The following is a 27,729-nucleotide window of genomic DNA, read 5'->3' as shown; positions in this document are numbered from 1 at the left end:
TTACCTGCATTTTACATGAAACAGATCATTCCAAAAACAATTGAACATCATTTAAATACGATTAAATTATTTCCTTAACACTGGTTATGTACAGTACCTACTGTAAATCATAAAAGCTAGCAGTTATCAAAACCCTAATTGAAAAAAAAAAATTGTTTGACCCTGTCAACTGTTCAAATTGATGTCGATATCAAACCTCCCATTTATCTCCAAGATCCAAGACAAGGTTGTAAAACTGCCAGTATGCTCAAACCTTCATAGGAGTAGATTCGTAAAATGTATCAGTTAAGATCTAGGCCTCATCATAGCACAGAGACTGTGCTGGTTAAAGTATTAAATGACTTGCTAATGACCTCTGATCGGGGCTGTGTCTCCTAACGTGTTTTGCTTGAACTTAGTGCAGCTTTTGACACCACTGATCATAATTTCTTACTTGCTAGAGTAGAAAATGTTTTGGGAGTTAACGGGGAACAGCCCTCTTCTGGTTCAGGTCTTATCTGATTATTAGTTTGTGATGTGTAAAGCACTTTGAATGGCCTTGTGCCACAGTACCGGCACAAACTTCTGGAGTATTATTATCTGCCGTGTATAATACACCATGATGCAGGCTATTTGTTTTCCTTGAACAGTGAAGACTACAGCTGGGGCAGAGCTTTCTCCTACAAAGGCCCACAGTTATAGAACAGCCTTCCAATTAGTGTTCAGGACTCAGAGACAGTCTCGGTGTCTAGATTAAATTTTTTTTGTTTTGTTTTGTTTTGTCAAGCCTTTGTGAACAGGTAAAGGAGCAGATCTGTGTTTTGGTGAACTGAGATGCCATCCCTCAGCTCTCACACGTTCACTAATGTTAGCTGACAGTGGTATGGCTGGCTGTTTTATATCCCAGAGATCTCTTATGTCTGTGTTATCTTCTGGCTCTTTCTTTCAGATGTGACTAGCTGTAAATATTACACGGTGTCTATTATTATGTAAAAATAAGAACACCAAATAATCCATGTTTCTCTCTCTTTATGACCTGTTCTACTCTCTCTCTCTCTCTTTCTCTCTCTCTCCCCCTCCCTCCTTCTCTCTATCTCTCTATCTCCCCCTTCCTCGTTTTTCTTTTATCTCTCTCTCTCTCTCTCTCTCACTCACACACACACACACACACACACACACACACACACTCTCTCTCTCTCTCTCTCTCTCTCTCTCTCTCTCTCTCTCTCTCTCTCTCTTTTGACACTTACCTCTCCATACCACTGGATGATGTTTTCATTTAACTAAATCCATGTGGTTACTGTGGAAAGGATAAAGTCAATAACCATGAAAGTGGATCTGTAATCAATATAAACAGCCTGCTAAAATGCCTGTTTTGCTTTCAAGCACACACCAGATAGCAGTTAATAATTTTAACAAGAATTAAATTATAATGAAAGGTCAGTCAGTGTCACACAGATGACAGTTTCCTGTTGAATTTCCCTCCTCTAAAGGTGTCTTCCTCATACCATTTTATGTCAGCGAGCTCAGATTAAACAACAGGATCAGTTGTCTCTACAGATAAACTCTGTGCTAAAGCCCTATTCAAATACTAAAAATCACATTCAGGGTCCCTATACTCATTTATGATTAAATTACTTGTCTTGAAAGATCCCTCTTGATGATGCCGCTGGGATGCCACTGTTTTTCATCCTCCGCCTGAGTTACTTACAAAGGGTTCCACACAAATGCCATGATCATGGTTGTACATCTAAACAACAAAATTTTCTTTTTTTGACAGGCCATTTCGACCCAACAGTAAGTGCCCTGGTATTTGTTTTCCTGAGCTCACACTGAGGCCCAAGATAGCTACAGAGTTCAGTGAGGACATTAGTAAGCTGGAGATAAGGTTATATCATATTAACATTGTATTTAGATGGAAGTCTTGCTTATTACAGTTTATAACAGCGTTTATACACGGTGATGGATGAAGTACATCATTACTGTATTTATTTATTTATTTTTTTGCTTTCTGTCTTTTGAACGGACTTTGGTATCAAAACTAAAAGAACAAATCTTTGAGAACTATATTTAAATAACTAATGAATAGCTGAGGTTTTTACAGACACAGTAAGATATCTGCTCCACACAGTCTCTTGCAAAAAAGTTGAGTTACACTTGTGGTCTTGTAACAGGTTCTAATTAATTTGGAGTGGAGTGACTATAAATGGGAAAGTATATCATCAGAGTAAGTCCTCTGATAACAGATACTTGAACAAATTACTTGAGTACAGTAACAAAGTAAAAATATTTTGTTTCTGTATGCCACTGGTGTCAGCATTACTGAGCTGGAAATTTCCCACTGTGGGAAGAATAAAGGTGTATCTTTTCTTATCTTACGACGTGGCTCAGGAAACTCTGTACTTCCTGTGTTCATTATAGATCGTCGCATGAGGTAAAGGATGTCCTGTGTAGTTGCGTGAGCATTTTCCCTCGAGTCTTGATAAAAAAAAATACTGTGTAAATAAATTGTGTGTGTGTGTGTGTGTGTGTGTGTGTGTGTGTGTGTTGGGGGACTGACTGAGGAGACCTGTGCTCAATAAGTAATAGGATCAAAAACTGTGTTTGTGTGTTCTAGGATATGAGCTTTATTTAATGAGAAGAGCCGGGGAAAAAGCCTCACTTGTACCTATAGAGAGCAGTGTGGTTCTCTTTCTCTTTGCTCTCAGTGTAAGCTTCTAGTGAAATGTAATTACAGCTAAATCTTTTCTTCATACTTTTTCTTTCACTTTCTGTCTCCCCACCTGCCTTTTCCTGTTTTTGTGGGTTAATATGAATCACCCTGCTGATCTAATTACCGTTTTTATTGCCAGAATTTATTTATGGTAAACTTAATGGTTCAAATAAGCTTGAATGGATTTTGCTCATCATGTGTATTGTCTGTTCATTAGGCTATGCATGAACTGCAACAATGATGTAATGGAAATGTCTAGATCTATTAGTTAATAATAAACAAGCAATGTTTTTTATGACATTTTTGCTCATTGACAACCCGAATAGTAGATACGTGGAATTCAGCTTGGTGAGACACATTGTAATCAAGGTTTACAATCAAAGATTGCGCTCTGGGAAGTTCCTAAACATTATGCCAAAGGAAACCAGAAGTCCTTTAACACTATCACAGAAATGAAGCAAGACTTATTTCTCAATGTGTTTAATGTGTTTTTATGCAGTATTTTTTCAGGTGGTCCTTCAAGTGTAAAAAAAAAATTGTGATTGTATACTGTAGATATTTTTCTTATTAATGAGTTACTGTAAGTAAATTGTTAATTTTGAGGATTGGGTCTCTGTGGGATGTGTCTCTGTGGGCGGATACATTTGGTGGGACGGAGGTGAAGTAAGCCTAATTAGTCTGAGGGGAATTGTAATGTGAGCTGTATCTGAGCTCTATAAAAAAAGAACTTATAAACTTTAAGTTCTCTGGTGAGAAAGAGGCTTTAAAGTAAAAGTCTGCAGAGCAGAGGAAAGGAGCAGAGGCAAGACGACTATAGAAGGGGTATTCCTTGCTGTGAAGTGGCTACACTCAGGAGCCGTAAGTAACAAGTCTGAAGCCTGCTGTTCTGCTTTTTTTATGTGAAGCATTTAAGTGTAGTAGCCACATGGCTGCACTATTAATGATATCAGAGAATACTTAATTAGAACTAATATGTGGCCACAAATAACCTTTCTATTTAAAGTATTTGGTAGATGCCATTAGACAGAAAATTTACAGAAGAGCGTTGAAGTCTCTATTACCAGAAATAATATAGTGCTTTTTTTAGTAGAATATGTTACAATATATTACTAAAAGGGCAGACAGATACACATTGCATTGCATTGCATTAACTTAACCCTGAGCGATTTTGGCACCAGTAAGCAGTGCTGAAGTATCACAGGGCAAAGTGTTGCAGTGCAGGGTGAAAAGTTTTTTGTTTTGTAGACAAGCATAAAATATTTTTGGTGAAAAGTCACACATCTAAACAAGTGCAGCTGCATTCTGGATTAGTTGTAGAAGCAAAATTTTGTAGTTTGGCAAGTTAGAAAATCAAATGTAATATACCCACTTTTTTGTGATCTTAAAATTATTACTTTTACATCATTAGATTTTTTTTTAATACATTCACCAGCCAAATAATTAGAAACCCTTTTTACAATCAGAATAGCTGTGTTTTGAAATCTCCTCAGAGATCAGCAATGGGAAACCCAGAGACCATTAAAAAAAAAAAAAAATGAATGTCATTACATAAATGAATGAGAACAGTACCAGGTTTATAAACTAGAACTAAGTACCCCAATTAATACTTGGAACACTTTCTGTATGGCAAACTTATTGTCTGGGTATTCTACAGTGGATCTGACTTGTTTCCTTGAGCTCAGCTGTCAAATAGTTGCATAACAGCTGACCTAATTTTGGTTTGGGGAAAGCAAAAAGCAGGCCATATGCTATCCAGCCCATACTACACTTTATCAGGAAACTAATGTTTACAGGGATGGACTGGCTATCTGGCAAACAGGGGATTTTCCCGCTGGGCCGATGTACTTTTTGGGCTGATATATCTCATACTGATCTTGAACTCTTATCAGCCTATTTTTTTTGTCAGTTTAATTAGTTGATGCCGCTGGGCTCTTTACAGCGTTGTAATGTATTTGTCAAAAATGTTGGCGTAGGGTTTTTTCCAGACAGACCGGAACATTGGGCTAACCCAATCACATCTTTAAACAACTTTCTCTGTATGAGCATGCAGCATGGCAGTGTGTATCTGTCAAAATAGACAGAAAGAGGTGGAGAAGAATTGCAAGGAAAGTGTAGAGAAACAGGTCATTTATGTAGACGCTGCAAAAATGTGTCAAAATAACAGACATGATTTTGGCCACAGCAGAACCTTCATCAGCTGCTGCTTATATAACTATCCCTCTCAAACCACTTCAAGGTTCACGCAGCTTTAGCATTCTCTCAGATCATTGATTAAATCATGAACAAATGGTCACCGAAACAGCAGGAGATGAGAAAAAAGGTGATGGCTTGCCCCTTATGCATGTATAGTTCACAATACAGAAGAATAAAATAAAACAACTATTTAAAAAATACATTCCCTTAACTACCACTCAAAAACATTTGTTTATTCAATACAATCCGGTATTTATTATTCTACATCCTGAAATTCCATGTGTCAGTACGCTAAGACTATTTGGGAAAGTGATTAAGCTTTAATGTAGTAGTTGTGTTAGCTAAGCTAAGCTAGTTTTTGATGTTTTCCTGTTTAGCTAAAAGTTTACATTTTATTTTATCGTCTCTGATGCATTGATTTAAACAATAAACTTTTAAGTTAGGAATAAGTAGGAAAGAGTGAGAATTGACATTAAAAAATTCTAAATGTATCAATTCTTACTCTTTCCTTCTTATTATTATAAAGCTTTAGTGCTTTTACGAAATAGGAGTTTTTATACGTATCCAACGGCATGCAAAGATGGGTAGAATTTGTGATTGTATGTAGTAGGCTGGCCTGGGCCAAAATGCCAGGACTGATTTTTTTTTTTCCTTGTCCAGTACTTCATTCCATTAAGTCTATGACTATATTACTGAAACATCACTGGAATTAAGAGGGAGAAAGATTTATCAGAAAATCAGGAGGAAGGAATTCTTACAGCTGAATTTTAATCACTGTTTAGGAAGACAATGTCAAGGTCAGCCACTGTTCATTTACTCAGGCTGCCTTTAGAAACACGGAAATATTTGGCTGTCAATGCTATTGCTGTACAGCCTAGCATGTTTAACCAATTTCAGGAAAGCTACAGAAGCCCAAACCAATAAACACCTTCTTTTGCTTGTGAGAAGTAGTTTAATGTTTAATATGTTGGACCTCTGATCAGATGGTTGTGAGTTAAAATATCACCAGCATTAATTTGCCACTTTTGGGCCCTTGAACAAGGCCCTTAATCCTCAACTGCTCAGTTGTATGAATGAGATTATTGCAACTCTGTAACTCTGAATAAGGACATGTACAAAATTGCGTAAATGTAAATGTTCAAAATATATATTTAAAAAAATGTACATACATCTCTAGAATTCTGTTTTCACTTAATATATTAACATTTTTTCACTTAAATATTAATATATAATACATAAATGTGTTATGAAAAAAAATCACATTTGTTCTATACGATTAGTGATGAGAATATAATTATGTGTTGCTCCAAAAGAAAAGATGCCATGGATCAAATATATCTTCTTCACTGTGCTGATGTCAGTCCTGCTGATCACCGTCTATGGAAAAACAAGTTAGTCAAATACTTTTTTTTTTTTTATTTATATAATTTGCCCTGATAAAGCACCACTACACAAGTTACATAGTTACAAAAGTTTTTGTAATCTATCAGGCTTTATTAACTCACACTTGCTGTTGTTGTTGTTTTCAGAGATCAACATAAAGTGCTCAGACCAAAATGGGACTGTTGGGAGATCATTAAATCTAACCTGCAGTGTTTCAAATCCTTGTGGTTATATACACTATAGTTTTAAGCGTAATAATATAATCCTTCAAAATGAAACAACGCCTATGAATAGCACATGCACATTTTATTACACGATTGCAAATGCAAAAGTAAATGACAGCGGGAATTACACATTTTGGATACAAATGGCTAAAGGATGGAATGATGCCATTTTCACAGTGACCATAGGTACTTTCACTTTTTTGTTTCATAAGTCTATTTGGAAGTTTAATTATGATTATTCATGCAATATAATTATTATAATTAGTTTAGTATTATCATTATTATTATGATTATTATTATTATTATTATTATTTAATAACTATTACGTTTCTTAATAATTTTGTAATTTTTTTTTTTTGTTGTTGTTGTTGTTTCAATCAATAGATATACCAGTTAAACAAGGTACAGTGTTCCTTTGCTTTACATTTCGTTATCTGTACACCATAATGGATATAACCTTCTCCATTGATCAGAAGGTCACATGTTCAAATTTGTGTACTGCCGTGCTGATTCCTTAAGCGAGTCTCTTAACCCTCAGTTGTTTAGTTTCATAAAAGGAATCATTGTTAATCACACTCAATAAGGGCATCTGCTAAATGCTGTAAATCTAAACATATGATAAGTGCAATTAAATTCCATATCATTTATTCTTTTTACAGCAGGCACCACTTCTTCTTCAAAACAAGGTACAGTGTAGTGTATTTTTTCACTTTGTTTAATAGCAATAAAATAGGTGAACATCTTACATGTTTGTAGTTGGTTATAATAGTGAAATTTGCTATTTAACAAGCCTGACGTTTGACAAATATTGACTTTGAGTAAATTTGTTACACATTTGTTTCATGAGTAAAAGTGAGTAATCTTGCTGTTATTACCCAGAGCTAGAATTAGTTTGTCAACTATTTGTTCTTAGGTGTGGTAAAAATGTTATTTTTTAAATGACATGTTAATTGTAGGCAGGATTTAAGTAAATATATCACATTCATGGTTATTCTGTTTTATATTCATCAAGTGAACTTACAACTGTTACAGTATTGTAATTATTAATATCCACACTTCTCCTTACAAATTAATGTAAATGTGTTCAATTTGCTTTTAGGGTTTGTGATGTAGGTTTTAGAAAACTTATGTTTTACTTATGTTTTTTTTCACAGATTCATCAACTGCAGTCCCATTTGTAATTGTTTTGGTTTCTCTTGTGTGCTTTCTTATTACAGTCACTCTTGCAGTACATGCAATAGATAGAATGAGAAAAAAAAGAAGTGCTTCCTGTGAGTATAGGGCTACCTGTGATTTAGAAATGATGACAACTCTTAACACTGAAATTTGACATTTTTTTCCATTTTTAAATCTCAGAAAAGAATGTAAGAAAAGAAGGTGGTTTATACTGTTTTTACTGTATGTGCAAAACCCTGTCTAAGTGTCAAAAAGTGTTTTCCCCTTGTTTTTTAATGTCTATTAATGTTATATATTAAGCATTATATAAAATAATGTAAGATGTTAAATATATCATGTTATACTCATCGCTGGACGATAGACAAATATATTTTAAGTTAAGTCAAGTTTATTTGTATAGTTCTTTTCACAACAGGCATTGTCTCAAAGCAGCTTTACACAAATCAACAGTGAAGGTGAATGGTGTGAATTTGTCCCTGATGAGCAAGCCGTGGCGATTTTACTCTGTGAATAGAATGAAATGGTCTATTCAGATGGTTTCTGATTGTAAGGTTTTCTGTAATGTCAGTGTATTTTATACAAGAGTTTTCTACGTTGCATTTGCTTTATATTTGTTTTAACTTTGTATTATATAGTGTGCTTTATATATGGATAAACGTTTTCCGGTTTGTCTGAATTGTTGCACGTTAACAAATCTGAAAACACAACGAAAATTCAGACAAACCTTCTATTTTCTTATATTTAAAGAAGCACTAATCGAAATAAAAAATTGTTTAAAGTAAACGGAGAATTTTACACTGTATATCTTGAATGACAGGTGTCTCGTCCAATGATCGGTAAGAGTTTCATTTACAAGCTATACCTACCTTTTTCCATTTTTTTTCCATTTTTTTCCATTGTCATTGTGTTTTTGGATTTGTTAATGTGTTTTTGGATTTGTTATTTTGTTTTCGGATTTGTTATTTTATTTTTGGATCTGTTTATTTGTTTTCGGATTTGTTAATGTGTTTTGCACTTCTCGGCCACCGTACATTTCTGCACAGTATGTTTGTAGTATTGTTCAAAAAAAAAGTTAACCAAAGCTAAAAATACAAAGATAAATGTAAGTAAATATAAAAAGTAAAAACAGGAAAAAAAAGAAAATATGTGAATGTCAGTGAAGAGGGTCCAGAGGTGGCAAAAAAAAAGGTTACTACTACCTGTTTTAGTATTGCTGGTATTATGCTGGTATTAAAATTGTCTCGTCAATCAAGTAAAATATTGACCCGTGATTAATATCGTAATTGTCATGAATTTACTTAATTGCACATTTGTATCTGTTCTAAATGTACCTTAAATTAATACCTTTCAGGTTTTGAATACTCTAATCAGCATGGATATGGACAAATCTGGATGCTTTATGCAAATGTATGTTTATTATTAGTGAAACCAAACTCAGAGCATGAAGACCAAATATTCTTGTAAATGTTTTACATCAGTAATTATGGTGTTTTAAATTCCGTAAATCATCAGGATACCAAACAGAACCTTTGCTATGTTTCCAACCTGTTAATGAGGTTATACCTTTTACTTTATTTAAAAGTAGATCGTCACAGATACACCAGACATCAGAACCCGAGAGTAAAACAAGGTGTAGTTTGTTGATCTTGAACAGAACAAACTCAGGAAAATCATCAACTAGAGTGCAGGAAATAATTAACTTAGCTGTAGTGAGCTTTACGAGAAGCGTAGCGAGTAACACAGGAAACTCAGGAAATAGTAGTGTAGATGATTTAATGTAGGGGTACTGTAGATCAGATGGCGAGTGATGGGAGAGAGGGATCTTTAAAAGAAATGGATTTAGGGGAAACAGGTAAAGGTAAAGGGGGGGGGTGGCTGGTGGTTCTCTGACATAGACGTTCTAAGCTTTCTTATTATATATATCATTTATGGGATGCAAATATTCACTGAGATTCAGGTTGTTTTATTTATGCGCCTCAGAAAGAGCCCCCTGTCTATTTTCTTTATTTTACCAAAGCACAAAGTTTTGTTGTTATAATGAGTGTAAACAAATAAAAGTAGACCCTTTACATATTCAAATCATGTATTTCTCTTTCCTGTAAGATCAAAAAAATCAATTGCCCGGGGGTCAACCCCAGGGGGTTAATTGTGTGCATCAAGGTGGATTTTCGTGCTTCATCTAAGACTATAGTAAAGCAAATGTTTACTAATTAAAAATAATTTTTCGGTGGAGTTTATTTATTTTTATATTTGAGTAAAGAAAGAACGTCGTGAATAAAGGTTGTTGTTGCTGCGTTTAAGCTGTTCATTTCGCCTCTTTTAAGTTCATTTATATTTGTAATAAAACTGGTCAAACAGAAATGCGCACTGCATTAATCGTGCGTTAATAAAATTTGTGCTGTTAAAATGAATTTGCGTTAACTTTGACAGCCATAATTAATATACTAATGTCAAACATTTTTTTTATTGTGTTACCTAATGAATGTATCCAGGCTGAACATCCACTGATTAGGAATGTCTCAGTTCTCAGTCTTGTTTATATCATTGACTTCCTCTGTCTCATCCATGTTAGCCATATTTCTTAACCTTTCTTGGCCTATTCCTTCTGCCTTGCTTATTGTTGGCTTCGTAAACTAGCCTACAGTACGTCTGTGATGTGTGATAGCCAGGAATTGTTCAGGAAATAATTAACTTAGCTGTAGTGAGTTTTACGAGAAGCGTAGCGAGTAACACAGGAAACTCAGGAAATAGTAGTGTAGATGATCTAATGTAGGGATACTGTAGATCGGATGGCGAGTGATGGGCGAGAGGGATCTTTTAATAGAAATGGATTTAGGGGAAATAGGAAAAGGTGAATTATAGGTGGGAGAGCCTGAGCAAGAGTGTTGAGCGTGGGGTGGTGGGTGGTGGGTGGGGGGGGTGGGAGAGTGCCTGGTGGTTCTCTGACATAGACGTTCTAAGCTTTCTTATTATATATATTATTTATGGGATGCAAATATTCACTAAGTTTCAGGTTGTTTTATTTATGCGCCTCAGAAAGCGCCCCCTGTCTATTTTCTTTATTTTACCAAAGCACAACATTTTGTTGTTATAATGAGTGTAAACAAATAAAAGTAGACCCTTTACATATTCAAATCATGTATTTCCCTTTCCTGTACGATCAAAAAAATCAATTGCCCGGGGGTCAACCCCAGGGGGTTAATTGTGTGCATCATGGTGGATTTTCGTGCTTTATCTAAGACTACAGTAAGGTCCCCTGGTGGTCTAGTGGTTAAGACACAGCGCTCCCTCCGCTGCGACCCGGGTTCGATTCCCGGTCAGGGTACCATCCCCAGCCACTCTCAGTGCCGGTCCCAACCCCGGATAAATTGGGGAGGGTTGCGTTAGGAAGGGCATCCAGCGTAAAACGTGCCAAATTAAACGTGCGGAGGATCCGCTGTGGCGATCCCTAACGGGAGAAGCCGAAAGAAAGCATCTAAGACTACAGTAAAGCAAATGTTTACTAATTAAAAATTATTTTTTGGTGTAGTTTATTTATTTTTATATTTGAGTAAAGAAAGAACGTTGTGAATAAAGGTTGTTGTTGCTACGTTGAAGCTTTTAATTTCGCCTCTTTTAAGTTCATTTATATTTGTAATAAAACTGGTCAAACAGAAATGCGCACTGCATTAATCGTGCGTTAATAAAATTTGTGCTGTTAAAATGAATTTGCGTTAACTTTGACAGCCATAATTAATATACTAATGTCAAAAAAAGTTTTTTATTTTGTTACCAAATGAATGTATCCAGGCTGAACATCCACTGATCAGGAATGTCTCAGTTCTCAATCATGTTTACATCATTGACTTCCTCTGTCTCATCCATATTTCTTGGCCTTTTTTGGCCTGTTCCTTCTGCTTTGCTTATTGTTGGCTTCGTAAACTAGCCTACAGTACGACTGTGATGTGTGATAGCCATGAAATTATACACCAGTGGTAGGTTGAAAAAGCAGCCCAATAACAGGAAATAGGTTGATGGGCTGAAAATGGCACTCAGTGAGAAGATAAAATATTGACATCATTGTCAATATTGACATTATTGACATAATTTTTAAAAAGTAGAAAGTACAGATATTTGTGTAAAAATGTAGAGTAAAAGTAAAAAGTTGTCTGAAAAATAAATAGTAAAGTATTGATACCAGAAAAATCTACTTGAGTTCAAATTTACAAAGTTCCTAGGTTTCAAGGTGGATATCAGAAAAGATGAATATATTCTGCTGAACGCATTCTCAGCATCCATCGATAAAATCGCCAGGGGATGTTTTCGTTTTTATTTGCCATATAATACATGGAACAATCGACAGTCATTATCTACTCCTTGTCTGTTTCTGACAAATGCAGTTTGATCTGCATGGATAATTATGGGAATTACATTCCCTAGTTGCATAGCAATTATTTGTGATGTGCAGACTAAGAGGTCTATAAGAACCACATTTTTGTTGATTTTATCCTATTACTGTTTTTTTGGGGGGTTTTTTCTCAATTCGTGCACATCTCTTAAGTTATCCTCCTTAGCACCTATCCTGGTCTGCATCTTATCAACCTGTTCAACTAACTATTATTGTTATATCATTAAATATTAAATATGTAATATTTAATAATAATAATAATAATAATAATTAATAATAATATGTTTAATTTATATAGCGCCTTTCCCAAGCTCAAGGACGCTTTACAAGGTACAGTATTTCAAGACAGATGAAATATAGTGTAACATACATATACATATTCGTCGGACATTTGCCCAGGACGAAGGATCGCATGCAGCTGCATGAGATAATAACAGAAGACAGCACTATACACAAAAACATACAGTAAAAACATCGGAAAGATGGGGGGGGGCATTTAGTGCCTTATAAGTGAGCAGTATGATTTTATATTTTATGCAAGATGAGACTGGCAGCCAGTGAAGATCAAATAATATAGGGGTAATGTGGGCAGATTTTTTATTGGAGGTTAACATTCTGGCAGCCGAGTTTTGTATGCACTGTAAACGTGAGATTGAGTGAGCTGATAGACCAGAGAAGAGTGAATTGCAGTAATCGAGATGGGACGTAATCAGAGCATGTACTAATGTTTCGGCATCATTTCTGCAGATAAAGGATCGCAGTTTAACAATGCGTTGTAAATTAAAAAAAGACGTTTTGGAGAGGCTGCGAATATGGGCATCAAAGGATAGTGAGGGGTCGAGTATGATACCTAAATTTCTAACAGTAGCTGAGGGGAAAATCATAGTAGCATCCAGATCAAGACTAAAGTCCATAGAGTTTTTTTTATTGATGGGGGACCAGTTATCAGAATGTCGGTTTTACCCAGATTCAGGCTAAGAACATACTAATACAAGAGGAGAGTGAGGATTGTACATGAACAGAATCTGGTTGACAAGCAGTATATAACTGAATATCATCAGCATAACAATGATAACTAAAACCATGTCGACGAATAATGTTGCCAAGCGGCTGAATGTACAGAATGAATAGTAGTGGGCCAAGAACAGAGCCCTGTGGGACACCCTGTTTAAGTAAGACAGTAGGAGATTTGGAATTGTGTATGGAGATGTGATATTGCCTGCCCGTGAGATAAGAGGAAAACCAGGATAGTGCAGAGCCTGATATGCCAAATTCCGCTAAGCGGGAAAGTAATATCTTCTGACAGACAGTATCAAAGGCAGAGCTGAGGTCTAATAACAGAAGTATAGAGAGACTACCTGAGTCTCCAGTGAGTAAAAGATCATTAACAACCTATACTAGCGCGGTCTCCGTGCTATGCTGTTGGCGGAAGCCAGATTGAAAAATATCGAAGAGGTTGTTACCATCTAGGAATGACTGCAGCTGAGAGGCCACAGCCTTCTCCATGATCTTTGATACAAATGGCAGGTTGGAAATAGGGTGGTAGTTGGATAAGTTTGCCAGGTCCAGATTAGTCTTTTTGAGTATGGGAGTAACAGCAGCAGATAAATGACATATTAATAAGGTGGGAGATGGGGGCAGAAATCGCCGATGTATAGTCTATTAGCAGGAAAGTAGTTGCAGGATCACATAGTGCATGATGAGGAGTTAGATTTTTGTATCAACTCAGTGATTAATGAGAAATTGGTTAAGGCTAGGGTTGTCATAAAATTATTAGATTGAGATTTCATATGCTCATCGGTAGTTGGTTCCTCACCAAATGTCGCATACAGAGTATCTAACTTACCCTGGAAATGGTTCAGGAAAGAGCAGCACATAACCATGGATTCAGAGTCACTAAGGCTGTGCTTTCAAAGGAAGATCAAAGCGAGGAAGGCTGCAGGCCCAGACGGCATCAGCTCCAGGCTACTTAAGACCTGTGCTGACCAGCTGTGCGGCATACTGCTGTACATGTTTGACCTGAGCCTGAAGCTGGGAAAGGTGCCACAGATATGGAAAACATCCTGCGTGGTGCCTGTACCAAAGACGCCGCGCCCAAAAGACTTCGGAGACTATCGACCAGTAGCGCTGACCTCGCATCTGATGAAGACATTGGAGAGGCTAGTGCTCACTCATCTCCGACCTCTGGTGAGCCCATCAATGGATCCACTTCAGTTTGCCTACCAACCTGGCATTGGAGTGGAAGACGCAGTCATCTTCCTCCTAAATCGGGCTATTTCACACCTGGAAAAGGCTGGGAGCACTGTGAGAGTCATGTTTTTTGACTTCTCTAGTGCTTTCAACACCATCCAACCTGCGCTCCTGAGGGATAAGATGGTGTACATGGGAGTAGACCATCATCTGTCTGTCTGACACTGGACTATCTCACAGACTGACCACAGTATGTGAGGACTCGTGACTGTGAGTCTGACATGATTGTCTGCAATACTGGAGCCCCGCAGGGAATGGTTCTTGCCCCGTTTCTCTTCACCATCTACACTGCAGACTTCATGTTCAGCTCAGAAACCTGTCACTTACAGAAGTTCTCTGATGACTCTGCCATCGTCGGTCTGATCACGAATGATGATGACAGAGAGTACAGAGGACTTATAAAGAACTTTGTGGACTGGTGCCAACAGAGCTGCCTACAGATAAATGCGGGGAAAACGAAAGAACTGGTGGTGGATTTCCGTAGGAACAAACAAATTCTATCACCAGTGAACATTCAGGAAAGGACATTGTGAGAGTGGACTCTTACAAATACCTGGGTGTTCACCTAAACAACAAACTGGACTGGACAGACAACACTGAGGCAATCTACAAGAAAGGGCAGAGCAGACTCTTTCTGCTGAGGAGACTAAGGTCTTTTGGAGTACAGGGAGAGCTACTGAAGACCTTTTTTGACTCTGTGGTGGCCTCAGCCATATTCTATGGAGTGGTCTGCTGGGGCAGCATATCTACTGCAGACAGGAAGAGACTAGACAAGCTGATCAGGAAGGCCAGCTCTGTCCTGGGGATTCCCCTGGACACTGTACAGGAGGTGGGAGAAAGGAGGATGGTAACAAAACTATCATCATTGCTGGAGAACGCCTCCCACCCCCTGTATGAAACCGTTACATCGCTGAGCAGCTCTTTTAGTAACAGACTAATACATCCCAAGTGTCTGAAGGAGCGATACAGAAGGTCTTTTCTCCCTGCTGCTATTAGACTATACAACCAAAGCTGTTCCCAGTAAAACCAGTCACCAACATACCACACTGCTATTACTTTTTAAGATGTGCAATACCTTTATCTGTGTGAAATATTATTAAACAAATCAGGTACAATATTATGTGCAATATTACGTGCAATTTACGTGCAATACTACCTCAAAACGACTTAAAAAGCGTACTTTTGTTTTTTTTTCTCCTATTCGTATTATTACATTGTACTGTATATATACTGGTATTGTAGTATATGTATATTATTTTTAGATATTTACATTTATTTTTATTTCTTTGTTATTATTATTATTGTTATTATTATTTATTTTTATTTCTGTTTTTTATTTTTTTGTATATTCTTCTTTTTTATATATATTTGCATCTATTTTTATTTCTTTGTCTTGCTGCTGTAACATAGAAATTTCCCCACTTTGGGACGAATAAAGGTTTATCTTATCTTATCTTTATCTTGAGTCAGTTTATTAATTGTGCTAAATAACATTTTGGGCCTATTGCTTGCTTTGTTAATGATGCTGGAGATATGGAAAGAGCGGGCTGTATTTAAGGCTAATTTATATTGCTGAAAATAAGAAAATGGCCAGTTGAACCAGTTTTCCTGAAGAGATGTTCATGTTGTCTACATTTTACCTTCAAACCTCGAAGCTCTGCATTGAACCACGGGGAGGAATGGGACATAGGGACAGACCTAATCTTAGTTGGGGCAAACTCATCCAACAATTTTTCAACAGAACAGCAATACTTGTCATAAATCATAGATGGGCAGGTTAAATTTAGCACATCAGAAAAAGCAGAGGAGGCAACAGAATCACAAAAGGAGCTAGTGTCAACAGTATTTAAATGACGATAAGGTATGGTTCGATTTTTGATGTGGTTGACTGGACAAATAGATGTAAAATCAAAGGAAATGTGTCTATGGTCAGAAAGAGGGGTAGCTAAACTGTCAACAGAGATATTATTCAGACCAGATGTACAAACAAGATCAAGCGTGTGACCATGAGTATGAGTTGGAAAATTAACATGCTGGATGAGGTCAAAACAGTCAAAGACAACATTTAGCTGATGTTGAAATCACCAAGAAGAATATTCACTGAGTTCTGAGAAAAAATCACTTTGTTGTTTAGGTGGTCTGTAAATTAATATAAGTACAATAGGATGTTTGATACCAAACTTCATAACCATGTACTCAAATGTTGTGGTATTGTGAAAAACCAATTTAGAGACAGTTATTGACGCACGAAGTATTTAATATCGTAATATTATTAAACATTGTATATATGAAATAATGTAAGTTTAAATATATTGTACTAATCACTGGTGGACAATATCTTTTAAACTGTGAATAGAATTTAATGATGTGACTGTGTTTTTTTTCTGATTGTAAGGTTTTTCTGTGGCGACAGTGTATTTTATGCAAGAACTAACCAACATGAAGTAGCAAACAACCAAATACTAAATTGAAACATTTTAAATAGTATATACACTGACCAGGCATAACTTTATAGCCACTAATCAGGCATAATATGACCACCTACCTAATTTTGCTGCTAAAACCATCCTGGCCTAATTTGTTGAATCAGACCACACGGGCCAGCCATCGCTCCTCACGTGCATCAATATGCCTTGGCCGCCCATAACCCTGTGGCCGGTTCACTATTGTTTCTTCTTTGCACTAATTTTGACAGATACTGGACACTTCAGACCCGGAACACAACACAAGAAACAGCTGTCTAGCCATCTCAATTTGGCCCTTTGTTAAACTCGCCTAAATCCTTACGCTTGCCCATTTTTGTTGCTTATAACACATCAATTTTAAGGACCAAATGTCCACATGCTGCCTGAAATATCCCACTAACAGGTGCCATGATGAAGAGATAATCATTGTTATTCACTTCACCTGTATTTGTCTATTACCAAAGTCTATTTGTATTTGTATAAACTTGGTTTTATATATTGTGTTTCATAGATAAATAAATGTCTATTTATTTTTAATAAACTGATACTGGTCAGAACTGTATGCATTGCTATTTATTTCATCAGTTCTTCATAATATCTTAACTTCAGAGAGAAACATGAGTTAAAGTATCTCCTGTGCAGGCCCCTGAGTAATGTTCTCCAGGATCATAACCCGTAAGTCAGGTCCTTTTATCATTATAGCATAATGTGACATGCTTTTCTCCCCAGTTACTTTACTTACTTTACACAAGGGCTGGCAGATGCAAGTGCAGTTAAGAGCATACTAAGAAATGACCAGGAAGTATAATACGCACATGTAGTGAGGTGAGCGCCAGCTTCTGTAAGGGAGGGAGGGAGGGAAGGAGCTCTGAAGTGGAGAATGGTCTCTACCACCTAGGTGGAGAGGCCAGAACCTCGCAGCTGTGCCCCCTCAGCAGTTTCTGTAACTGCTTGACAGTGAGAGGCTGTCCTTCTCTGACCTTCATGATGGCCGTAAGGATTGCCACAATGCAGGCGGGGAAAGATGCGCATACAAAGTAGTCGAAAACCATATAAAGCTCAGATAGGCGTTTCTCTGTAATGGAGAAAGCGCACACTTCCCGGTGTTTCCTGGCAAAACCCCAAAACCTTCATGTGAGCGAGAATGACATTTTGATGCCGACCACTAACTGCTCTGATCGAGCTAATATCTACCAATGGCCAATATATTCAGGATGCGGATGCCCTGAAGTCTCAGGGAAACCAGAGCCGCATCGACACATTCTGTGAGAGGGCAAGGCCAAACGGAAGAACCTGATACTGATAAGCTTCGACTCCGAAAGCGAACCCCAGGAACTTCCTGTGAAAAGGAAGGATGCAGAGATATCTCCCAAGCATCTCTTAAACCGTGCATCACTCCATTGCCCTGTACTTTCTGGCCCATAAAGTGTGAATACAGCATCAAAAGAGGCTAAAGGGGCTTCGCCCATGACCATGGCACCTCAGTGTGCAGGTCTGGAAAAAACAGCATGAAGGATTATTATTGTTATTATTTTTTTTTTACCATGAGGAGTGAGAGCACCACCCCTAGAAGTGCTCTCCGGGAGTGAAGCGATTGCATAGAACTGTGAGCAGAATCTGCGCGGCACAAAAAACGCGACACAATGAGCGCGGCACAATATGCACAGAATTTGCAGAGAATCTGTGCCGAATGTGCGCAGCCGGCTCCCTCGGGAACCGACCTAGCTCTGCCCCAACTCCATAGGTTCTTAAGCCTAGCTTGCAAACTGCATTCCCCCCCTCCTTAGAGAAAGAGAGGCGGAGCAAATGCTCTCGTTGCAAGTTGAAGAAACTGCCGAAAGGCGTGCTTCCAAGCCTGAGAGCGAGTGCTGGACAGATCCGGTGAGGTTAGGGAAAGGGACAAGCCTGTCTCAAAACCCTCTGCAAGGTCCATTTACGAGCCCCAGGAACTGGTGTGCTGCTCCGCCTCAGTGAGTGCGGGGCCAGAACTGTGAGGAGCGCAAACACTACCTCGGAAAGTGCTGCTCAGGATTCGCTTAGAGAACAAACAGAAGCTGGCGCTCGTTTCACTCGTGCGCTTTTATTCTTCCTTGTCCTGACATCACCCTGCCGGTGACAGCCAACATAAAATTTTTTACTGATTACACACATTATTTCAGAGCGTGAACACTCAGGTGTGTTCCCAAAACGTTTCTATGCAGCTCGAGTTCCTGAAAGGGAACATAAGGAAGCACTGTTCAGCAACAAACACTGTATTCATGAATACTTATGCTCAGTCAGTAATTGGGAGAGTCAAAACTGTGTGTGTGTGTGCGTGTGCGTGTGCATGTGTGTGTTGTTTATCCTTTTATTTTAAGAGAGGAGCCTGGGAAAGAATTTCAGCTGTAGCCTTTGGGAGCAGTGTGACACTTTCTTTCTTCAAACAAGTTTACATTATTAAATGAGCTCTCAGTATAAGCTGCTAATAAAATGTCATTTTACAACAGCTTGTTTTCATTATTCTTACTTTTTCTTTCTCTTTGTGTCTCTCCTCTACTCTTTTTCTATTTTGTGTGGTTTATTATGAAATATCCTGCTTTAATCTGATTACCTTTTTACAGAGATTTTTTTTTTAAGGGTTGACTAAATGGTTTGAATATGTTTATTGAAATTTGCTAATGATGTGTATGGCCTGTTAATTAGTTATGAACTGCAACAATGATCTGACAAAGTTTTCTACATTACTGAGTGATAATTGTTTAAAAGCAACTTATTATAAAATCCCACTCAAATCTTAAATCAAAATTCATATTTAATCAGCGGTGTCTTACCATCACATTGCCAACTAAGGGAGTGCAGGAGAAGGAGATGGCCCACTGCATAGAATAGGATAGATGGAATAGGATAGATTTAAATAACCTACCATTAGATAACTGCAAAACATATTTTCCTTTAATACTGTGCATGTATGATCAAATGTCAAAGTGTGGAAATACAGCAATTAAGCTGTTGTGCAATTGTTACACACTTCGTCCTTGTTTTCAGTCCAAACTCAAATGGTGTTCATAACAAAACCGGCATGAAGAAATATGTTTGACCACTGCATTTTTATCTTTAAATTTTATCTCAGGTGGAGGATACCACTAATTCATACGGTGATTTTGGCAAAGTGTTAACAATCACTCTAATTTCTGTAAACATAAAAATGCTGTGGTGACCCTGTGCACAATGCTGATGATCACACAGCTGGAGGATAACGCCAATGGAGGAATGAGGAGAGAAAGTTCCTTCAGGGACATTGACGATGACTGGATAATAAGCTGAATTAGATTCTGTTAGTATTAAGATAGGCCTCACACTGGTTTTCTAAACACATTTCTATGTTGTGTGTCCAGTGTCTATAGGATCTTTATGATAAGAGTATGTAAGGTATACAGAAAGTCATTGTCTGTCATATTGTTACTATGTCCTTTAACCCAATCAGGAACAGTTTAAGCTCAGGTTTTTTCCAGTGTGTATATATACTTGTCTGTTATCTCCATTAAACTGAAGAAGATTTGCCTCATTTTGTGTGCTGTGTGATTCTTCCCTGATCAGAAAAGACACTACGGACATTGTAGGTCACATCGAAAACCTATCCAAGAATTAAGTTTTGTTCAGCATTATAAAAACAAAAAACAGTTTTAGTGTCAGAAGTGGGAGACTTTTCAGCGAAATCCAAAGGGAAATCACACATCAATGTAAATTGTTAAAACTTCCTTGTTTGTGGGGATTTTCCCATTCGCCAGCTAAAAGGGGCTGCATGTCTGTTCGTGCCTTGGTTATGCATTATTTAATTAATTGATAACAATTTCCTCTGGTGAAATGAATTCGTCACGACAAAGTTATCCTCACCTTAGGCGTAAGATGCAAAATTAGAAGACTTTTTACTGTCTAATATAGGCGATATTGTCTGAAGTATCCAAAAGAATCCACAATCATGTTTATATGCCCGAAAAATGAAATATTGAAAAAAAAAAGAAATATTCAAAAGATTAAAATTTAGGTTTTGGCTTTATAGTCTACATCTCCTAACTTACAACATTTGTGATTCAATTGGAGAGACTGGAATACTTTTTATGTTTGAAGACTACGATCCGCCTGGTGTCTAGCGCAGCTGTATTGTATGAGTGCTCAGTGTTTTGTGTCTGTTTTTAGTTTTGTGTAAAGAAGATGGGTCATGATAACTCTTGCCTATTGCCGGAAGAAAATCCCAAAGATTTTATGTATGGGAATAGTGCCGGTCATTGGACTAATTCTTATTTAGATCCTTTGGCATGATGGAGTGAAATTGTGTCACATCTAGATACTTTTTTGTAAAGCTTTAAATGCTGCTAGAGGTTTCTACTGTGCTGCATGTTTGGTTAACCTTTATGCTCTTTGCTGCAACAGGAAGTGACACATTCCAGCCTCATTACAAAACACAAGGAGGAGGTCCTAGGAGAAAGGGGTTCATCTATCAGGGAATAGTTCCAAATTCCAAATTCACCTTTAAACCTTTTTAGAAAGAGATATGATGCATAAAACGGAAATAGATTAAAAAAAAAAAATTTAAACCAATGTTTCACTGTCTTTTCCTTCTGTTCTCATGCTCTCAACTAAACCTCAGCCACATCTGAAGATTTTTTCCATGATAGTATAGAAGACTTGCCTAATGAACCAAATTTAAGTTAAACCTAAACAATTGGCCTCTCATGAGGATGAAGCGGGTTTAATCCAAGTAAAACCGTATCATGCACTTCATCATCCGATTTTTATTAAGCAATATCCATTGTCAGAAGAGAAGAATGCTGGCATTGCTCCAGTTATTGACAATTTATTGTCACAAGGTGTTACAAGGTGAGAAACATTCACCTTATAACATACATATAAATCCAGTCTTGAAGGCAGATAAAAAATTCTGAAGGCTAACACAAGATTTACGAGAGTTCAATAAAATATTTATTCCATTAGCTCCTTTTGTGCTCAATGTGGCTACAATTCTGGATCAGGCTGGATTAAAAGCTTCACACCAGAAACAGTGGGTGAAGCGAAAGGTCTCATATCATATATCTGCGGGTCTGATGGTCCGGGATGCTGAGAAAATAGTCACATCCTTCAATACTATACCTCACATCAGGTAACACAACCTCAACACACACAACACATGATGGCACAACGTAGATCTGGTTATGAAACCACACTTTTAACAACAGAAAACTTAACCATTAAGCCTACTTCTCAGCCTCATTCAGCTGTAGTAGCGCTGCATGATCTGCTCGACTTTATTGATTCAGATGGTTTTGACCATGCACATGATTGCCTTAAACACATTGAACAAGAGACCTCTTGGAGGCCCGATCTTTTAGATACGGCCCTGGAATAGGGGATTGCCTTTATGTAGATGATTTGTGTTCAAAACCTTCTGATGATGTGTATTTATGTGGATATGTGGTTGTAAGATTACCTGATGAAATAGTTGAGGCTAAATCATTACCATACACATCTGCACAAGCTGCAGAGTTGGTGGAACTTACAAGAGCATGTCAGCTGTCTGAAGGTAAACCAGTGACTATATACACTGATTCTTGGTATGCTTAAAGTGCTGTGCACAATTTTGCAGAACCATGGAAGCAGACATTTTAAAACAGCTGATGGAAAGCCTATAGCACATTCTAATCTCATAGGTGAAATGCTGTTCAACACACATATCTCCAATATACCAGATATTGATCCAAAACTAATATACATAGACCTGTACAACATACTGCACAAGCCTACCTAAGTGAGTACTCAGGGCTAAAACAGCTGAGAGCCCACGGAAAGATCCTTTCTTTATAGTAGAAAGAGGGCCACCTCTGGGGTGAAGATCTAACTCCCTTGACTGTTTTGTTTAGTTGTAGGGTGTTCACTCAATGGCTCAACGATTAAATCAGTTTATAATAAAGATTTAACTTGAATATCTCTAATTCAAGCTGATCAGCTTATTGGTTGTACTTCTTTGATTTTAATAGATTATTCTAAGCATTCCATCTTTTCAATTAATCATTCATTATGGACCTGGAGTCGTTTAGAGCCTTGTGCTTAGCTAACGATACCTGCTCACGGAGGCACATAAGCCAGTCCGAATCTCAGTCAGAGGATATAACGGTAAACTAATATTCTTTAAGTAGGCCACTTAATGCTTGCTCATTCGTAAAGAACTATTGATTTAGTTACTTGGTCAAACCTTGCTATATCAGTGATAGCCACTACACAGGTCTGACCATCCTTACATAGCTTACCCTAATACCTGCTCTAGGTCTAAATTCTATATGTGCATAGCTGCAAATACATTCCAATTTTTCTTATTCTACTTGAACACACTATTCAGAGAGGGGAAACTGTTACATATATATCTGTTAATGATGCCTATAGACTTGTTATTAAACAAGCACTGTGAAACATTAGCCTCTTGACATCTTTGAGAACGTTTCTTTGAGAAGATTAAGAATTTATTTACGAGTGTTGAACACTACTTTGTTTTAGGATTGTTTTATTGTATGTTGAATTGACGAAATTTTACTTTGTACGTTGCCATCATGAGGTGTAAGGCCTGTTCATTGTGGCAAGCCAAAAGGGTCAGATTACGCCTTCGATTAAACACGCTAACATTAAAAACGCTGTTAAATACGGCGTTTTAAACAGTATTGGCACCGTAAAATACGCCGTTGTGATCACAAACGCCGTAAAAAGCGTGCGAAAATACGTAAATGACGCCATATTTGACGGCGTTTAGTATACAAGAAAAGCGCCGATTTTACGCCGTTCATAGTGTCATGTGACGGCGTAAAAAACATCATTTTGGTTGCACAGAGCGCAACCAAAAAAAAAAAACAGTGTTTGGATCAAATATATCTTCTTCAATGTGTGCTGATGTCAGTCCTGCTGATCACCGCCTATGGACAAAGTCAGTCAAATACTTTTGCCCTGATAAAGCACCACTAGACAAAGAGTGTGTTACAAGACTGTGTGTGTTTGTAATCTATTAGGGTTTATAAACTCGCACTTTTTGTTGTTGTTTACAGATTCCATTATAAACTGCCCAGACCAAAAAAGGACTGTTGGGAAATCGTTAAATATAACCTGCAATGTTACACATTCAAGTATCTACATACACCATATATTTATACATAACGGTACCAGGCTTCAAAATAAAATGAAGCCTGTGAATGCCAATCACACATTTTATTACACGATTGCAAATGCAACAGTAAATGACAGTGGGAATTACATATTTTGGATACAACTGAGTAATGGACAGAACATCACCAATTTCACAGTGACTATAGGTACTTTCCATTTTTTGTTCCATAAGTTTATTTGTAAGTTTATTATGATTATTAGTTGTTTATTATTCTTTTAATTATTAATATTATTATTATTATTCATTAAGTATTACATTTAACATTTATTTATTAATTAATTAATGTATTATTCTTTTTGCAGCATCAGAGCATAAACCACCTGAAACAGGTACAGTGTTCCTTTGCTTTACATTCCTTCATTTTTTTTTAAGAATCATGGATAAAACCTTTAGTAAATTGTACAACTGTAGAGAGATGGTAGCTCAGTGGGTAAGGCATGGGACTTTGGATCAGAAGGTCATGTGTTTAATACCCTGCACCACCTTGTTGGCACCTTAACAAAGGCCCTTAATTTCAATATAATCTGTCCAGACTAAAACATTGTTCAGAAATCGTTAAATCTAACTTGCAAGAATCCATCTCTCTTTTTTTTTTTTTTTACACATAATAGTAGCACGTTTGGAAATAAATGCATATAATGTAAATAAATGTATGGGCAGGTTCGGATTGTTATTCTTGGATTATGCTCTGTTGCTGTCATTATTAATCTCCACACTTCTACTTTTAGATGACTGTGAATCTGTTTTATTTGCTATTAGGGGTCTTGATGTGGGTTTTAGAAATCATGATGACTTCTGTTTCTCTCACAGGTCTACCAGCTAAAGTCACAGCTGCAGTTGTTGTGTCTCTTCTCGGTTTTTCTCTTATTACCATCACTATTTTAGTATGCCTATTTACTAACCTATGTGTCTATGCAAAGCTGCTTTGGGAACATATCTGTCGTTAAAAGCACTATACAAATAAAACTGAATTGACTTATTGCAATAAGCACCTATAGAAAGAGAAAAAACATTGCATTGTAGCACTACCTGTGATGTAGAAACCAACAATAACCTCCTAAGACCTAAGGTTTGGTGTGGCTTGCATTTTAGATTTCTTCCAGTTATTTGGGGTTAGGAAGAACTAATAATTATAATAACCATATATTTTCTTTGAACATGAAGCTCTTCTTGAAAAAAAAAATGATGTCACTTATGTATGATGTCACTTATGTGGACACTCGGTCTGTATCTACAGAAAACAATAAAGACACCATTGTGCACAATGTCCACGTATGTGGACACCCAGGTCGTAGGAGGTTTTTAATGACAATTACATTGAAATTTGAGATCTTTTTTAAATCCTTTTTGAATGTAAATATGAGGGGGGAAAACTTGTGCACAACCCTGTCTGTCATAAGTGATTTTTTCCCCCTTCTTTATACATTTTTATTAATGTTATATTATTATACATTAATATATCAACTAATTTGAGATATTAAATATATTGCATGGCATACTGATCCATGGGCATGGGCGTAAATTCCATTTAACAGTAGGGGGGACAATAAATATAAAATCTCCCATGAGCAATTTTTGAAGGGGGACACAAATAATATTCAAATTGTACTTATGAAGACACAGTGTCCCCACAGTGAAAAACTTTGCTTTTATCATTATTATTGTAGCATGGAGACTGCGTCATTATGGTTATTTTCAGTTTTCCTCAGGTTCAATGACAAAGCAAAACGAGGAATTTAAAAAAGTTATTTTTTTTATTTAAAATTAATTAAGACACTTAAGAACAGAATAGAAATTGATTACACACAAAAGAAATACAGTGGGGTCAGTTCAGATGTAGCACAGTGCTCATTTAGTAAATGCACAGATAAAAAATATGCTAATTGTGTGTTAATGTTAACATTATTCCAAGTCGTCCCAAATAAAACACTGCATGGGAAACAGCTTTGGTGTGTTAGTGTCAGTGCACTATGCTACAAGCTATTGTAAACAAGCTAACATTCACTAGATAAGTCATATTTTAATCAGTAATAGAGCAGATTCATGGAAAATTACATCGGTAATCAGCATTTTTGCCGCAACTAATTTATGAATGAGTCTGCATCAACTACATTAAAAAGAATCGCTTTATTTAAAGTGAATAAAATACCCTACTTAATGGAGTTGAACATTAATTGAGCCACAGACACACACCTGACTCGTGTGTGTAGAGTAGGTGAGATGAACACACAACTGACTCGTGTGTGTAGAGTAGGTGAGATGAACTGGGAAAGCAGGCAGTGGGTCAAACCACTGTGAGGAAGGGGAGGGGGAACTCAACTATTTCTAAATGCATTTTTCCAGTATTGTCAATGTATTTTATACAAGTGCTGTCCAAAATACTGTACTGTAGCAAACCACCAAATAATACATTGGAACATTTAAACATTTGATATAGTACATATACATATATACACATATATAAGCTGATTTACTGTACACCAAGGTCTATTTGTTTGTTTTTTGCATGATGTGTTTTATATATAGATATAAGTCTCTGTTTACTGATAAACTGATAATAAATTAGACAGAACTGTGTGCATTGCTTTTTCTTTCATCAATTCATCATATGTGTATGTATTTCCCTTTTGCTCACACTCAACAAAACTTTCACTCAAAATCCTGGCCAACAGAATGAAGTTGTCTGTTATTTACAGTACAACAATGCACAAATATTTTTGGCCATTAATGATCTATAACTAATAGGTAAGACATACTCAAATTTGTGCATTTATTAAACACCCAATCTCTCAAAGAGGAAAATATATCTTAAATAAATTAAAACACAAATTGACTGCTTCTTGCAATGCATGAAACCATATTATCTGCCTTAAAAGAGTTTTACATTAACAGAAATCTCTACATTTTATATATCAGCAATTCAAAAGCACATGCTCTAATTCACTCTTCTTATTTAAACAAAGACACACTGATCATATTCAGTGATGCAATAATAAGCAAAATAGTCAAGTACTAGATAGACATTTATACTCAGGGCATTCTACCAACACAGAAATTCCCCCCTGACCTGGAAACAAATCGGTCTGCTATTTTGATCAGGATATTAACACCAGAATAGAACACGTGATATAAAACACTATACAGTTAACACTTGTTTTGTCACTATTAACTCTTATAAACACATTATATTAATACACTACTTTTTTTGAAAATTGTCAACACAAAATAATGTTAATACACAGAATTTCTACCAAAAGTTCCTTTCATTTACGTTTTTTGTTTTTTTTTGTTGCCTCATTTGATACACCTCTATGAGGGGTAGCCATTTTGTATGGGGTGTATTTAACAGTACCTTATTCATTAACAGAGTACCTGAAATACACAAATGCAATGTGATTAAAAACTGTGATAACCACTGAGTACATAGAATAAATCTAATTAAGATATATCATCAATTGCCTTTGTAATAAAATGTTGAAATTGTAAGGAGACTTTACTACAAATACAATTATTAAATCATTCTCACTTATTGATATGTAGTGAGATGAATTAATAAAACTTTAAACTAGGTTTAAAGACTGGGTTTAGACTTTTAATCAGGTTGGGGAATACTGTGAATATAAAAAAGTCTACACACCCTTATGAAATTGCAGAAATAACAAAAACATAAATGTCATTGTGATTGAGATCTTATTAGTTTATTAGACTTTGGAATTTGATCTCACTTTTCTTTTGCATGAGGATGTTCTCTGATGGCTCTTTTTCAGTCTCAAATC

The 27,729-nt window shown here is 36.6% G+C and overlaps 1 long non-coding RNA gene across 1 annotated transcript; it reads left to right on the top strand.

Annotated features, from left to right (window-relative positions):
- Positions 1-3,355: 3,355 nt before the first annotated feature.
- On the top strand, positions 3,356-9,747 carry LOC124389335. The gene is made up of 6 exons (XR_006926564.1): positions 3,356-3,550; positions 6,199-6,276; positions 6,415-6,678; positions 6,877-6,894; positions 7,152-7,178; positions 7,647-9,747. It is a non-coding gene; the product is annotated as an uncharacterized LOC124389335 (long non-coding RNA).
- Positions 9,748-27,729: the final 17,982 nt, after the last annotated feature.

Source organism: Silurus meridionalis, chromosome 7 (assembly GCF_014805685.1).
Source record: "Silurus meridionalis isolate SWU-2019-XX chromosome 7, ASM1480568v1, whole genome shotgun sequence".
Classification (NCBI taxonomy): domain Eukaryota; kingdom Metazoa; phylum Chordata; class Actinopteri; order Siluriformes; family Siluridae; genus Silurus; species Silurus meridionalis.
The sequence above is the reverse complement of the archived record's forward strand: the minus strand, read 5'-3'. Positions and strand labels throughout refer to the sequence as shown.